General features: G+C 42.7%; 1 protein-coding gene and 1 long non-coding RNA gene across 9 annotated transcripts in view; one reads left to right on the forward strand and one right to left on the reverse strand.

The window, feature by feature from the left end:
• RALYL (RALY RNA binding protein like) overlaps nt 1–16,888 on the forward strand; it is an 829,453-nt gene that overhangs the window by 673,934 nt on the left and 138,631 nt on the right. The gene's annotated exons all lie outside the window — the stretch shown is intronic.
• LOC147358967 (uncharacterized) overlaps nt 1–16,888 on the reverse strand; it is a 40,368-nt gene that overhangs the window by 2,441 nt on the left and 21,039 nt on the right. The window contains exon 2 of the long non-coding RNA XR_015140440.1: nt 15,450–15,571. This is a non-coding gene — a long non-coding RNA (uncharacterized LOC147358967). The remainder of the gene's footprint in view (nt 1–15,449; nt 15,572–16,888) is intronic.

Here is a 16,888-nt window from a genome sequence, read left to right on the forward strand (position 1 = left end):
GATGACCATGGAAATCAAGATTGCCACTTCAAATGCCAACAAGAGTCCTTAAGATGGTCACAGAGTAACCTATAGTATCACCATCTCACGATCACCAAAGTTAGAGGTGAACGCCATGAATGCAGGTTACTAAAGGAAAATCAATGATCAAAATCTTTCAAAGTGTGGGCCAAGCAAGGTGACTCTGCAGCAGAGTATCTGTGGTGACTTGTTTCCCACTTGACTTATTGAGTTCTACTGCCGTTCCTCACAGTGACTCTGGCACATCACAGCAAAGAGGGACCCTCGGGGATCCACAATGTCCCGCAGAACCTTAACAATAGAAAGGAAAGCAATAGAAGCTAATTTCAGCTAATGCTAAGCCCCCAAAATCAATGTGAAGCAAAAGCGTCTCGGTATCTCCACTGTATTGATTTGCTCTGTGTACTAAAAAGATGTTTACCAGTTAGCTATTGATCATTTGTTTTACATCTTCTTGTATAAGGTCGAAGATAATCCACATTCACTTTCAGAAGCTCAGTCCTTCCAGCGTCAGTGTCCCCATTTACACTGGTTGCTGCTGCTAAGTCGCTTCAGTCATGTCCGACTCTGTGCGACCCCAGAGACGGCAGCCCACCAGGCTACCCCCATCCCTGGGACTCTCCAGGCGAGAACACTGGAGTGGGTTGCCATTTCCTTCTCCAATGCATGGAAGTGAAAAGTGAAAGTGAAGTCGCTCAGTCGTGTCTGACTCTTCGCGACCCCATGGACTGCAGCCCACCAGGCTCCTCCATCCATGGGATTTTCCAGGCAAGAGTACTGGAGTGGGGTGCCATTGCCTTCTCCACTTTACACTGGTAAAGGCGTCTATTTCACCTGCCGAGTTTGATGAACCCCCTCAGAAATGGGCTCTGGGGCTTTTAAATGGACTGTACGGAGAACAGGGAAATGTATTCCTACCCCCTATACTAATGCATCCTGTCTTGAAATGGATACAGGCCCAGCCTTGATATGCCTATAAGCTTCAGTCTGAAAGCAAGTTGTCGCCAGGGCTGTGTAGAAGTCATTATCTCTCAAATCACTCTCTCTCTTTTCTTCTTGCTTCTAATCCAATTTTCCCTGGGCAACCAACTTACTATCACGGAAAAGTGCAGTTGCCAATACCCACGAGAGAAACTATGCACCAAACAGTGCTTCTAAAACTCAAAGCTGAACATCCATGTATCTGGGTAACTGAGGGCGACTTCTCTTAGTTCACGCTTCCCAAGCAAACATAAAATGCTTTTGAGCCAGAATAGGTTCCAAACACTTACTTTGTGGTTGCTTCAAAATTGTGCACGTGTTTGATGAAGAGAGTTTTTAGGTGGCCTGGATCCTAAAACTGGCAGGGCAAAATCACCAGTAATTCAACTAAACTAAAATCACCAGTAATTCAAAGTGGAGCTCTTATTCTTTAGTATTTTCAGCTTCATAAAGGAAGAGGAAAAGTTTTCTGAAAGATAATATGTGTTTAAAGAGCCTGGAACTCTGATAGATGTTGTCCGTATCTTAGCTATTCTCATTATTATGATAATTTTTTTAAAAGTTCTATAATAAAGTATTTTAAGAAGCTATTTAAAATGAGCTGTGAGCTATGATAATGTTGCTAAAATTCACAGTTAACTAAACAGGTTAACATTTCCTTTAACTGCCTAAAGAGGAGACTTAAAAATAAGCGATTATGCTTACTTATAGTATATAGCTCATATTTCAACATGAAGCAAATATAATTTATAAACCTTTTAATGTAAAATGTTTAAAGAAATGCTGACACAATACCCATTAAAATAGTTCTGCTGCAGGCAATTCTCTGCTAGGTTAAAGGATGACCTATTTGCAGTCTTCTGTTATGTTCTTAATGCATAAATATCCATGAATAAATTCTTGCTTATAGAAAAAAACATGGTACTGGTACAAAGAAGCTGAATAGTACAGTTCCTTGATGCAGAAAATTCATCTTTAAAACTTTTTGAAAGACTATGGTTGTATTCGTTTGATTTGAGGCAACTTATGATAAAATCAAAGGAAGCAAAAATCATACAATCAATTTTAAGAAGTAAAAGCCAAGAACGAGGTAGAAGTTGGGAGTGTTGCGGCGGGTGGATAGGATCAGGAAAATTGTACTTAGAAGATGTGTACAATAATAAGATATTGAAAGTGGGCATCAGATTTAGCTATGAGATTCCCGGCAGTCAACCCAAAACGGAATGCATGATAATCTATTAATCATCTATTAAAGAGAGTCCTCCAATCCGTGACAAGAAATTGATTTTTTTCCCTAACTCTCTTTTCTGAGAGGATTACTACTGCACATGAAATCATCTAAACAGCATAACAGATACAACCCTCAGTAATAGTTATGCAACACACACACACTATTTTTAGACTAATGGGAGTTTTCTCATCAAGTCTCTCAACAAAAATCAAGGATAAATGGCAGTGCAACAAGCCACACAGTCTTCCTTTCTGCTTCTCCCAAAGCAATTTACTATCCTGTAACGACCACATGAAACTCAAGAAGAGTGGTGTCCCAAGATGGCTAGATCTGCAGACCAGCACTGTTCAGATCAGTCACACGGCTGCCTGATGGGAGGAGGTGAAAGCTAGAGTGGGCTGCCCAGCCCCAGAGATGGAAAGAGAAGCGACCGCGCCTGGATGTTATGATCGTCACACGGGGGCCTCTGACCTCCTCTTCTGGAACTGGGAGAAGCGGGAAGGGGTGATAGATGTAGCGTGGGAGGGAGGGCCGAAATGTCGCCCCATCCCGGGACTGGCCGCGGTGAGGAAGACGCACAGCTCTCTTCTTCCAGCTGGCGATTTCACTGTGCTTTAGAATCTCCCGCACGTCATGAAACAGTTGTTTTCTTTCATTTGTAAAAACAAGGTTTTCTGTTGAACAAAAGCCTCCTGAGAAACAGAACTCAGGTGCCATTGCCTTTGTGTGATGTATTCTCCGTGTCTCACTCTGTGTTTTCATGCTTTGCATGATGAGATATCGAGAGTTAGAGCACCAGCAGTCATCAGGGAGGTGCTCTCTGCCAGAGTAGAACGTGCTTTTGGATTTTTTCTTCTAAAAGACACTGCCCTGGCTTGGTCACAAGATGGAGTGTATTCACTATCAGTACTGATTTCTTAATTTATTCCCATTTGTAACATTCTGGGATCTTGCTGTTTACTTTCCAAGCCAGAGAGTAAAGTAAGGCATAGGTTCTTCATTAGCAGGTTTATGCTTTTATTCCTTCATACTCTATCCAGTATCTTAAAATATTCGTATCTTTTGATTTAGTAACTCCATTTCCAGAGGTATGTCTAAGTGAATAATCCCAAACATCTGAAAACATAAAAAAGTGAAATTATTCCCAAGATGTTCTTTGTGGTTGTATTTATACTACTGAATAATCTGATTCAACCCAAGTATTATGCAGTAATTATATGACACATCCACTAGATAGAATGCTTACAAGGTATTCAAGTAACAAGGGAAGAGATGTGAGAGTTGAATTAAAAAAAATAGAGAGACAGCATATATAATAGCATTTAATTATATAAACAGTATGGATTATAGGCACAGAAAAACAAAATTACAAATGAAACAAATATATGAAGAGAAAAAATAGAGATCAAAATATTAACTGTAATTGTCTTTGGACAGTGAGAATATGGATAGTATTTTTATTGCAACTTTAATACCTAATGCAAATATCTTTAATGAGAATTTTATAACCAAAGAGAGAGAGAGAGATTTTAAAAGCAGATTTTACCAGCAGTGAATGATAAGCACAAAAGCATGCAAGCAAGTAAGCATGAGGACTTTTGTACTCAGTGCTATGTGAAACCAGTTCAACACATATGGCCTTTCATCTTTAAAGCCAGACTCTCAGTCACTGTGGTTGTTAGAAAAGTTAATTTTCTAAAAGGGCAACATCATTAACATTTGTCTTACAGTTCAGCTCAGGCCAGCAGCCCCACGTGGAGAAGGGGTCCCTGCCGGGGCTAAACGCAGGGTCAGGAGCTCACAGTGCAGAGAGGAGTAGGGTATAGGCAGGGATGAAGCTGAAGTCATCCGATCTTCAAAAACAAAAAAGTAAAAATTTATGAGCCCTTCAAGTGGTGCAATAAAATCGCTAATCAGGGATGCACGGGGAGGGCAGTTCTGACTGCAAATTAGTGAGCCAGTAAGGAGGCAAGCGGTGACTGTCTGACACTAACCGGCCCGTTGCACTGAACGCTGTGTCTCAGCCACTTTGCCCCCACTGCTGTTGCTGCTGCTTGGAAAGGGCACCGTGCAGCGAGCTGCAAAGAGCAACCGAGTAGTTCCAAATAAAGCGCAGGTGACAGCCTCAGTGCACAGCGTACGGCCCACGGCAGAGAGAGAGGGCAGAGGCTCTGCGCTCCTGACTCTGCACAGAGAAAACCTATCACGGCAGAGAGAGAGGGCAGACGCTCTGCGCTCCTGACTCTGCACAGAGAAAACCTATCACAGCAGAGAGAGAGGGCAGACGCTCTGCGCTCCTGATTCTGCACAGAGAAAACCTATCACTGCAGAGAGAGAGGGCAGAGGCTCTGCGTTCCTGACTCTGCACAGAGAAAACCTATCACTGCAGGACAGCCAGTCACAATGAGTCTGGAGAGGGTCAACACGTGTTAGACATCGTTTTAGGAAAATAATACTCCAACCAACAGCTATTTTTGAAAAGGAAGCAGAAGGAAAATATGGACGATCGTGTGTAAAACAGCATTTTGAGTTGGATTGCCTAGCAACTGTTAGAGGTCCCTTACTAAAACTATCCACAATATCAGGGTGAAGGCATTTCTAGAAGAACTTAAGTAGAATTGGAATGTCTAATTTCTTGATTTGCTGAAGACTTTGTTTTTCTTATTTGTTTTACTCCTTATTAGCTAAGCTCAATATAGCACAGCTCACGTTTAGAGGGTTGAGAAAAGAAATATCACACAACCAATATTTTAAAATAAGAACTAAATCGAGTGTAAAAAAAGTTGAAGTGTGGCATGAAAAAACCCATAAAGATAGTATGAAAGAAATAAGTAATACCAGGCATTCATTTTTAACTGAAAAACCAGGTATATTATTTTTTAAGTATAATGCTGAAGAAATAAAACTCAAGAAAGAATGGCTTTGTGTATAGATGAGAATAATGTGGGCAGGCAGTTATCAGACAGACATTCTATACTCGGCCTGGCCAGAGAGAATTGTCTTCCAGTACCCAAGCTGTGAGCACTGACCATAGATCCTGTTCCAGAACAAAGTCCCAGTCCTGGGATACTGACCGAAAAAGGATGAGAAGGTGGCAGGGCAGCCCACTCAGCTTCTTTCCACGAGGGATCTTGAGATGGCACCACTGGAACCTCAGATCATATCAGATCAGTCGCTCAGTCATGTCCAACACTTTGCGACCCCATGAATCGCAGCACGCCAGGCCTCCCTGTCCATCACCAACTCCTGGAGTTCACTCAGACTCACATCCATCGAGTCAGTGATGCCATCCAGCCATCTCATCCTCTGTCGTCCCCTTCTCCTCCTGCCTCCAATCCCTCCCAGCATCAGAGTCTTTTCTAATGAGTCAACTCTTCGCATGAGGTGGCCAAAGTACTGGAGTTTCAGCTTTAGCATCATTCCTTCCAAAGAAATCCCAGGGCTGATCTTTAGAATGGACCGGTTGGATCTCCTTGCAGTCCAAGAGACTCTCAAAAGCCTTCCCCAACACCACAGTTCAAAAACATCAATTCTTCAGCGCTCAGCTTTCTTCACAGTCCAACTCTCACATCAATACATGACCACTGGAAAAACCATAGCCTTGACTAGCCTCTCTGCTTTTTAATATGCTATCTAGGTTGGTCATAACTTTCCTTCCAAGGAGTAAGCATCTTTTAATTTCATGGCTACAATCACCATCTGCAGTGATTTTGGAGCCCAAAAACATAAAATCTGACACTGTTTCGACTGTTTCCCCATCTGTTTCCCATAAAGTGATGGGACCAGGTGCCATGATCTTCGTTTTTGTGAATGTTGATCTTTAAGCCAACTTTTTCACTCTCCACTTTCACTTTCATCAAGAGGCTCTCTAGTTCCTCTTCACTTTCTGCCATAAGGGTGGTGTCATCTGCGTACCTGAGGTTATTCATATTTCTCCTGGCAATCTTGATTCCAGCTTGTGCTTCTTCCAGCCCAGCGTTTCTCATGATGTACTCTGCATAGGAGTTAAATAAGCAGGGTGACAATATACAGCCTTGACATACTCCTCTTCCTATTTGGAACCAGTCTGTTATTCCATGTCCAGTTCTAACTGTTGCTTCCTGACCTACATATAGGTTTCTCAAGAGGCAGGTCAGATGGTCTGGTATTCCCATTTCTTTCAGAATTTTCCACAGTTTATTGTGATCCACACAGTCAAAGGTTTTGGCATAGTCAGTAAAGCCAAACCTATTAGGAGCCAAAAGAGAAACTTACTAAGAGCTAGAACCTATTAGGAGCCAAAAGAGAAACCAAATGCTAGAGACAACTCAAACTGATAGAGACAGAGGGGCGGGGGTTAGAGATAAAGGATGAAATAGGAATTTTACATGGGGGTCAGTCTCAAGAGTATACGGCAGAATAATGGAGACCTGGAGAAGGATCTCTGATCCCAGCAATTTTAAATGGCTCACACAGACTCCAACCTGGAAGAACAACTTATCTCTAAGCCTCTGTAAACAGGGCTAGCTCAGGGATTGACCAAATTCAGCCCATATTAGAGACTCTTAACGGATCTGGTGGAAGAGAAGAAAATACAGGTTCACTGATACAATCATTCATGAAATCATTATTATACACTGGCTGAACTTGGTTCTGGGAATTGAGAGCACCAGCTGTTAACCAATTAGGCTTCTTATCCCTGTCCTTGCCTTCCAGCGTGACGTAAGTGATGATAAACAAAACTAAACAATTAAATTAACCATAAGTTAGAAGGTAGGAGGTATGAAAGAAAATGCAAAGCAAGGAAAGAGGGATAAAGGAGTAGAAAGGGGAGAAGTGTTGCGATTTGAAATAAGGTTTTCCATGAAGACATAGCTGGGAAGGTAACATTTGAGCAAAGACTTGAAGGAGGTGATGAGCAGGTGAGGATTTACCTGGAAGAAAAGCATCCTAGGCAGAGGGATCAGCAGCACAAAGGCCCTAAAGCAGAAGCATGTCCATGTGTTTGAGAGAAAGCAAGGAGGCAGATTTCCTCCAAGCAAATGGTAGAGATTTAATGGGCACACCAAGTCATGTAAAGCCTTATGAAAGTGAAGTGAAAGTTGCTCAGTCGTGTTCGACTCTTTGCAACCCCATGGACTATACAGTCCATGGAATTCTCCAACCAGAATACTGGAGTGGGTAGCCTTTCCCTTCTCCAGGGGATCTTCCCAACCCAGGGATCAAACCCAGGCCTCCCGCATTGCAGGCAGATTCTTTAATCTGAGGCACAAGGGAAGCCCAAGAATACTGGAGTGGGTAGCCTATCCCCTCTCCAGGGAATCTTTCTGACCCAGGAATTGAACCAAGGTCTCCTGCATTGCAGACGGATTCTTTACCAACTGAGCTGTCAAGGAAGCCCTTAAAACATTATAGACCATTGCAATTATTTGGCTTTTACTCTGAGTGAAATGGAAGGTCTTTGGAAGGTTTTAAGCAAAGTAGTACCATAACAGGACTTCAGTTTTAAAGGATCATCTTAGCTTTGTGCTGGGAATAGGTTATGAAAGGTCAGGGAGGAACATGGGAAAACAGGCAAGAGATTATGGAGACTCAGATAAAACGGTAGCATCTGAGATGAAACCCGTAGTTATGCTATGGTTATATTTTGAAAGTAGAGCCAATAGACTTACTGACAGATTGAATGTGAACTGCTAGGGAAGGTACAGAGCCAAGGATATTATTACCCACTGCTATGGAAAATTTACTAGCTTAAAAAATGTATTATTTGTCATACCCAGGACTCTAAGTTGGGTTCAATTGAGTGCTTCTGCTCTGTGTGGTGTCCAAGAAGGCTTCTTCACTGACATATCTGGTACCTCAACTGGAGCGGCCTAGAACAAACCACTGGGCTGGCTGAGCATCTTGTTCCACACGGTCTTTCCATGTGAAGAGCTCAGCCCACTGTGGGCTGAAGGTAATCAGAGTTTCACTTAGAGACTGAGTTCAGGAAGGAAGAAGATGCTGCCTATCCTTGTAAAATCCAGGTTGGAAGCCGCACAATGTCACATCTGTCAAGTATTCGGTTCACTGAAGCAAGTCACAAAGCTAGTCCATATACAAGTTGAGGGGTATAGATTTCATCTCTTGATGGGTGGATGGAAAGAACTTATGATGGTCAGACTATCTATTATAGATGTTTTCAAGATTTTTGGACTGAGATCCTAACATGTGAAGTTGCAATTAAATGAGGTAAGAAATACTCAGAGCAGAGGTCAGAGAATGCCAAGGTAGGTGGTAGAGATCAGGAGTGCGGCTTTTAGACATACTAAAGTTGAGATATCTTTTAGACATCCAACTGAAGATGTCAAGTAAATAGTTCAATATCCCATCTGGAGTTCAGGTAGAGGGCTGGACTGGGTATCCACATCTATGAGTCATCAGTATGTAGATGGTACTCGAAGCCGTGAGGCTGGATGGAAACAAACACCAAAAGTGTAATTAAAGATGGGAGGAGGAGAATTCCAAGGACCTGGCTCTAAAGCACACTAATATTTGAAGTCAAGAACAAGCAAAGGAGACTTGAAAGAAACAACCAAGAAGGTGGTTACACCAAGTGGTATGAAACCCAGAGAAGAAAATGTTTTCAGGAAGAAGTAGTCACCTGGGTCAGTGCTCTCCAAAGGTCGTGTTAACTAATAACTCACCAGTGGACTCAGCATTCTGGGGAGTGTTGGAATCTTTAACAAAACTGTATCCATCAGGTCTGGGGTCATGGTCAGATCCTGCAAAGGGAGCAACCCAGGAGGGGCTGGAACCTAGAACCATAAGGCCATGATCTTGTGAGACAGCCACAGTGGTAGAGTTAGAAGAACACTAACACGGATCCTTGCCCTGAAACACAGCCTCACTAGCCGGGTGGAATTTTGAACACAGTCCAGGAAGAGGTAATACTGAGTAGCCCAGGTAGATAATTCGCATCACAGTTGTAACCAGTTGTGACCACATGGCACAGATGTGTGCCAGTTGTGACCACAGAGTTCATTAAAGTCTGATACTAAGAGCCAGAATTTTTTTTTTTTAAACCAGCTGGTTGAGAAACTGTGTCTGAAAGAACCCAAGTCTTCCAAGACAAGAACTCAGCCAGGAGACTATCAGTTGGACAAGTGTGTTACTGGGAAGAGCAGGGGCTGAGTTAAGCCGCACACGTAAACATGAGCTGTTCCAAGCCTGGATCGGACATTAGCTGCAACTTGGGCTGAAGAAGCCTCATGTGTTTTATGAAGAGAGAGCGGAGGAGAGGGCTGAGGTTGTACCTGGGACCAAAATGGGTGTGAGAATGTGGGGCACAGCTGAGCAGCGGAGGCCGGAGGAAGGCGGAGGGGCTGTGTGTGGGCAGGAGAGACTTGTGAGGACAAAAGAGGACACGCATCTCGGCCGACTGCGGCAGCCCCGCAAACCCACGTGTCACGTCATTTAGCACCATTCACACTCTGAACAACTCATTATGACTGGCGATCAGAAGACTGCACCGAAGTGTACTGGCTCTGATAGGTTCACTTAAAATAAAGGAAAAAAAGATAATGACGTTAGAATTCTGCAAAGCGCGGGACTGAGGATTGAGATGGGAAGCTGAGTGGCTCTGTGACTGATTACCTGCCTTCCTGTCTGTGCTCTGGGCCGTTGCACAGTTTCTCTGCAGGATTTAACAGCTGTTAGCAAGTAGCTAAATAAGACAATGGAAAGAGACAGCTGAGCAACCACTTGCGAGCTTTTCTTGAATTTAACTTCCCTTCACTACGTAGGGTTGGAACTGAGAGGAGCAAATCTTCCAATGAGAAAATAAGGGAGTTTGAAGGTCTCTCATCTCAGAAAATCATTTTTCTTATTTCACTAGAAACATCCAGAGTTGCGTGCCTTCCCCTGCAATGTGAGGGGTGACGAGGTTGATTCTGGAATCAGAGCAGAGCAGTGTTTGGACACTTTGCTAAACATTGCAGGACTGTTGGAGAAAGCACTTCAAGTCTCCCAGGGGAACCTGCCAATGGTTGATGGCCTTTCTTACCAGGAGATTCCTCTCCATTCTTGACCTCCATCCCTCTTGCCGTGGCTCAAGCCTCTCGGTACAGCTAGGAAAGCACATTATGCCTGTCCAAGGGAGATGAGCCCTGCAGACTCAATTTCCAACGTGGCAAAAGTCATCACTGTGAGTGTCAAAGCTGCCCCTGAGATTCTTGGTTGACACCACAGCCATCCATCAGCTTGTCCCTGGGGTCAGCCACACAGATGGTGGTGACTGTGAATAGAATGTGCCAAGGAGACTGAGAGCCCTAAGCAGAGATTTCAACTGGGCGTGAAAGCCCTTGAAAAAAAGTATCACAAGAAATAAGAAGGAAAGCTTTTTTTTTGTTTTTAAACTCCCAGAGAAAAGGAATCCATTGTAGGCAAATTCCACCAGAGGATCAGAGGAGCCTGGCTCACTACAGCTGTGAGGTGAATTCGATACCTCAGTTGGTAAAGAATCCGCCTGCAATGCAGGAGACCCTGGTTCAGTTCCTGGGTTGGGAAGATCTGCTGGAAAAGAGACAGGCTACCCACTCCAGCATTCTTGGGCTTCCCTGGTGGCTCAGCTGGTAAAGAATCCACCCGCAATGCGGGAGACTTGGGTTCAATCCCTGGGTTGGGAAGATCCCCTGGAGAAGGGAAAGGCTACTCACTCCAGGATTCTGGCCTGGAGAGTAAGCAAGAGGATCTTAGAATGATGAAAATTCATGTGGATGTGTTCATATTACAAATGACTAATGATGAAATGGAGTTGTAACTGTTCAGTTGCTAAGCTGTGCCTGAATCTTTATAACCCCATAGACTGCAACATACCAGGCTCCTCCACTAACTCCTAGAGTTTGCTCAAATTCATGTCCATTGATTCGGTGATGCTATCTAACCATCTCATCCTCTGCCACCCCCTTCTCCTCTTGCCTGCAAACATTCCTATCATCAGGTCTTTTGACTTTTTGCATTAAGTGGCCAAAGTTTTGGAGCTTCAGCTTCAGCATCAGTACCTCCGATGAATATTGAAAGTGATTTCCTTTAGGATTGACTGGTTTGATATCCTTGCAGTCCAAGGGACTCTCAAGAGTCTTCTCCAACAGCACAATTTGAAAGCATCAGTTTTTTGGTGCTCAGCCTTCTAATTGGTCCAAATCTCACATCTATACCTGACTACTGGAAAAACCATAGCCTTGTTAGACGGACCTCTGTCTGCAATACGTTTTTGTTTTTTAATACACCAACTGGGTTTGTCATTGCTTTCCTTCCAAGGGGCAAGCATCTTTTAATTTCATGGCTACAGTCACTGTCTGCAGTGATTTTGGAGCCCAAGAAAATAAAATCTGTAACTGCTTCCACTGTTTCCCCTTCTATTTGCCATGAAGTGATGGGACTGGATGCCATTATCATATCTCTTTCACCTTCATGAAGAGGCTTTTCAGTTCCTCTTCACTTTCTGCCATTAGAGTGGTATCATCTGTATATCTGAGGTTGTTGATATTTCTCCCAGCACTCTTGATTCCAACTTGTGATTGATCCAGCCTGGCATTTTTGCATAATATACTCTGCATAGAAATAAAATAAGCAAGGAGCCAATATACAGCCTTGCCATACTCCTTTTCCCAGTCAGTTTTTCCATGTCCAGTTCTGTTACTTCTTGACCTGCATACATGTTTCTCAGGAGACAAGTCAGATGGTCTGGTTCTCCCGTCTCTTTTCCACAGTCTGTTGTGATCCACACAGTCAAAGGCTTTAGTGTAGTCAATGAAGCAGAAGTAGATGTTTTTTTCTGAAATTCTCTTGCTGTCTCCATGATCTAAAAATGTTGGTAACCTGACCTCTGGTTCCTCTGACTCTTTGAAACCCAGCTTGTACATCTGGAAGTTCTCGGTTCATATACTATCAAAGCCTTGCTTGAAGGATTTTGTTCAGTTACCTTGCTAACATGTGAAATGAGTGCAACTGTATGGCAGTTTAAATATTCTTTGGCTTTGTCTCTCTTTGGTATTGGAATGAAAACTGACCTTTTCCAGTCCTGTGCCCACTGCTGAGTTTTCCAAATTTGCTGACATATTGAGCGCAGCACTTTCACAGCATCATTTTTTAGGATTTTAAACAGCTCAGCCAGAATTCCATCACCTCTACTGGCTTTGTTTGTAGTAATGCTTCCTAAGGCCCACTTGACTTCACACTCCAGGATGGCTTGCTTTAGGCGAATGACCACGCCATCATGATTCCTGGAGCATTAAGACCTTTTTAATATAATTCTTCTGTGTATTCCTGTCACCTCTTCTTAATCCCTTCTGTTTCTGTTAAGACTTTTAGCATTTCTGCCCTTTATTGTGCCCATCTTGGCATGAAATGTTCCCTTGATATCTCCAATTTTCTTGAAGAGCTCTCTAGTCTTTCCCATTCTATTGTTTTCCTCTATTTCTTTGTATTGTCCATTTAAGAAAGCTTTCCTATCTCTCCTTGGTATTCCTTGGAATTCTGCATTCAGTTGGGTATGTCTTTCCCCTTCTCCCTTGCTTTTCACTTCTTTCCTTTCCTCAGCTCTTTGTAAGGCCTCCTCAGACAGCTACTTTGCCTTCTTGCATTTCTTTCTCTTTGGAATGGTTTTGGTCACTGCCTCCTACACAGTGTCATGAGCTTCCATCCATAGTTCTTCAGGTGCTCTGTCTACCATATCTAATCCCTTGAATCCATTCATTACTTCCACTGTATAATCATAATAGATTTGATTTAGGTCATATCTGAAAGGTCTAGTGGTTTTCCCTACTTTCTTCAGTTTAAGCCTGAATTTTTCAATACTGAGCTCATTACCTGAGCCACAGTCAGCTTCAGATCTTGTTTTTGCTGACTGTATAGAGTTTCTTCATCTTTGACTGCAAAGAACATAATCAGTCTGATTTCAGTATTGATCATCTGGTGATGTCCATGTGTAGATTTTTCTCTTATATTGTTGGAAGAGGGTGTTTGCTATGACCAGCATGCTCTCTTGAGAAAACTCTGTTACCTTTGGCCTTCTTCATTTTGTGCTCCAAGGCCAAACTTGCCTACTACTCCAGCTACCTCTAATCTTCCTACTTTTGCATTTCAGTCCCCTGTGAGGAAAAGGACACCTTTTTTTGGTGTTGGTTCTGGAAAGTTTTGTAGGTCTTCATAGAACCAGTCAACTTTAGCTTCTTTGGCATCAGTAGTTGGGATATAGACTTGGATTTCTGTGATGTTGAATGATGTGCCTTGGAAATGAACTGAGATCATTCTGTCATTTATGAGGTTGCACCCAAGTACTGCATTTCAGACTCTTTTGTTGACTGTGAGGGCTACTTCATTTCTTCTAAGGGCTTCTTGCCCACAGCAGTAGATATAATGGTCATCTGAATTAAATTCACCCATTCCTGTCCATTTCAGTTCACTGATTCCTAAGATGTCAAAGTTCAACCTTGCCATCTCTTGATTGATTATGCCCAATTTACCTTGATTCATAGACTTGACGGTCCAAGTTCCTATGCAATATTGTTCTTTACAGAACCGGTCTTTACTTTCACGACTAGACTCATCCTCAACTGAGCATCATTTCTGCTTTGGCCCAGTCGCTTCATTGTTTCTGTAGCTATTAGTAATTGCCCTCCACTCTTCCCCAGAAGCATATTAGACAACTTCTGACTATAGAACATAAAGATGTTCATGGGGTTCTCCTGGCAAGAATACTGGAGTGAGTTGCCATTTCCTCCTCCAGTGGACCATGATTAGTCAGAACCCTTCACTATGACCCATCCTTCGTGGGTGGCCCTGCATGGCATGCCTCATAGCGTCATAGCTTCATTGAATTATCCAAGCCCCTTCACCACTATCAGGCTGTGACCCATGAGGGGGGATGAAATGTAGACTAAATTTTAAGTATCAAAATAAGATTCCTATAATCCTTCAGAAGGTAATTAAGCTATTTATAAAATAACATATCAAATTATTCCATAAGTAAGGAACAGTTGGTTAACAAATATTAACCCGCAGTGGCCTGGCCCGCTTTGTGTCCCGTATGGGGCCAGAGAGACCAGAGGTCTAGCCAGCAGAGCGTTTACTGTGTCCTCTCCCATTTCTTAGACAATGGAGCAGAGGCTCAGATACAGATGTGGGAGACAGGCCTGCAACTGAAGTCAGCCTCTATAAAATTTCTGTGTGAGTTTGAGCAAATTAGTTAACATTTCTGAACTTCAATTTTCTCATCCGCTCTTGTCAAAGTTAAATGTGTCAGAGAGCCCAGCGTAGGTTCTGGCACATCATTAGCTCTGCCTCTGGTGATCATTATTACTCTCTCCCGGGGCTTGTGGAGAAAATGATGGAACAGATAGGAATCAAGCACACCATTCTCTACATAAAACTTTTGCACCCATGTTTGTCTTTAAAACACTATTTGAAATGTAGAGGAAGATCAGTCTTTTTTTAAGAAAAAAAAAGTATGCAATGAAATAAAAGCCTTTCATCCCTTTAATAGAGTAATTCATTCATTCATTAAAAATTATATGTCAAATGTCACTAGATTTTAGTACTAGCTTTGACCTATAAATAGACTCTGATCTATATTTAAGAATGAAATCCTCCTCCATTTCTCCTCCTTTCATAGCTTAGCACATGTGGGCTACTTCAAGAGAGAAACCTTCCCTTTTTTAATTTACTCCTATCCCACAGAACTGACTGAAGGCTGGTGAGAGATCCAGGAACAGATTTGCTCCCTCAGCCCACGCGGTGGGCCATCAGCTCTGTGTTGGGAGTCATGCCAGTTACAGATGGTGCCAATGGCCACAGTTCTCCTGCCCTCTTCTGAACTCTGCATTGACCTCTGGAAGCCTGCTAGTGATCCCAAATATTCTCCCCGAACCCTTTTTTCCCATTCTACACACTCCCTCTGGGGACCCTCATTATCTCCTATGATGTCACATACTAACTCTGTATTGATGACATGACACTTAAATCTATTTCCTCAGATGAGTTCCAGGCCTGCATTTTCATCTATTGCCTCCAGCATATCTCACCAACATAGCCCAACATATATAACTGCTACAACAATTTATTCCCAAACCTGGGCTCCCTGTAAGTGCTGTATTTAGTTATTTATCTAATTATCTCAACATCCATTAAGAGTTAGATTTATTATTACCTCCATTTTGCAGATGAGATCATTGAGGCACAAAGAAAAGCACCTTACTTTTTCAAGATCACACAATCTGAAGGTGGCAGAGTCAGGACTAGAGTCTGGCAGTCTGATTATGCAAATTGCATCCTTTGGTTCATCCGTCTGAAATGTCGGTCAGGTGTGGGTTATCATTGCTAGAGAGGATAGATTAAATAGTAGTAAAGAATTGCTGTTGCTTTAAAATTTTAACTACAAGATCATATAAATATAGTAATGGATCATATTTATGTCTCTTTAGTTTCATAAAAGATTACTAATTTTATAAACCTCCTCCAAGAGCCAATCCTTATAATCCTACTTCAAGAACCAATGTAGTTGAAGTCATTTCTGCAAAAACCCAGTAAATGCCAAAGCACATGGATTTGAGGAAGAAGATGCCGCCCAACAGTGCTGTTGGCTCAGCGTGGCTGGAATACAGAATCTGAAGTGGTAGCAGACAAAGGCAGGGGAGGCATCCTAGAACCAGACTGCGAATGAACTTTAGGTTATACTAAAGAATTGGGACTTTATTCTGTAGGCAAATAATGGAAGTAGGGGTCAAGGAGCCAGGCACAGAAAATTCATTTGACCAAATCATTTACTAAGACAGTCTTAATGAGGAGCTTGGAAAATATACCTACAGTTTGTAATACATCACGATTAAGTGTTACAGGGGGCTATGGGAACAGTTATGAAGCACTCCTAAGCACCCTATGGTGCCTTATAAAGGAATGGTTCCCAGAAGCACTCAGGTATTTGCAATGAAAGGAATTACATGATCGCACTTGTATTGTAGACAGATAGTTTCGCCAGTAGATACAGCTATTCCAAAGAAATACAGAATAAGGGGGGGCGGTCACTGAGGACATTATTTTATTAGCCCACCTAAAAGTTGATGATCACTAGAACTGTGATAATAACTGACAGGGAAAAACAGAATGAAGAGGACTTTTAGAAATAAGAGCAGAACTAGGAGAATCTACTGAAAGTGAGTGTTGCTGGAAAGGAGTTAAGGACAAAGATTCCAACCTTTCTAGTCTGAATATCTGGGAGGTCGGTTATGACACTGAGTTACGGGTAAAGTGGAGCAAAGGGAGAGAAGAAGGTGAGTTTCACTTGAAACATGTGAAGTTAAAGGCATCTGCAGCTGGAGATGTATAGTGGGTGGATACAGCCACGCATCAACAAATAGCATGGTGCTGCAGACATAAGTTTATGAATATCCATCATTTGGAGACAGCTGAAATCAGACAAGGTTTCTCAGTAGAGAACTGAATGTATAAAGAGAGGGAACGTGGCGGTGCCAGAAGGCACACGTACAAATAAAGCAAAGCCGACAGAACCAGGAGACTGGTGCCAGGCAGCACACCAGGCAAGACATGACCACGGGAGCTCCGGAGTCAGACGCCCAAATTCAAATCCAAGTTCAACCCCTCTTCATCTCTGTGACCTTGTGCAAGACAGTTAGCATC

The sequence above is a fragment of the Bos grunniens genome, chromosome 14 (assembly GCF_055505025.1).
Source record: "Bos grunniens cultivar Pamir isolate PY7600 chromosome 14, Bosgru_T2T1.0, whole genome shotgun sequence".
Classification (NCBI taxonomy): domain Eukaryota; kingdom Metazoa; phylum Chordata; class Mammalia; order Artiodactyla; family Bovidae; genus Bos; species Bos grunniens.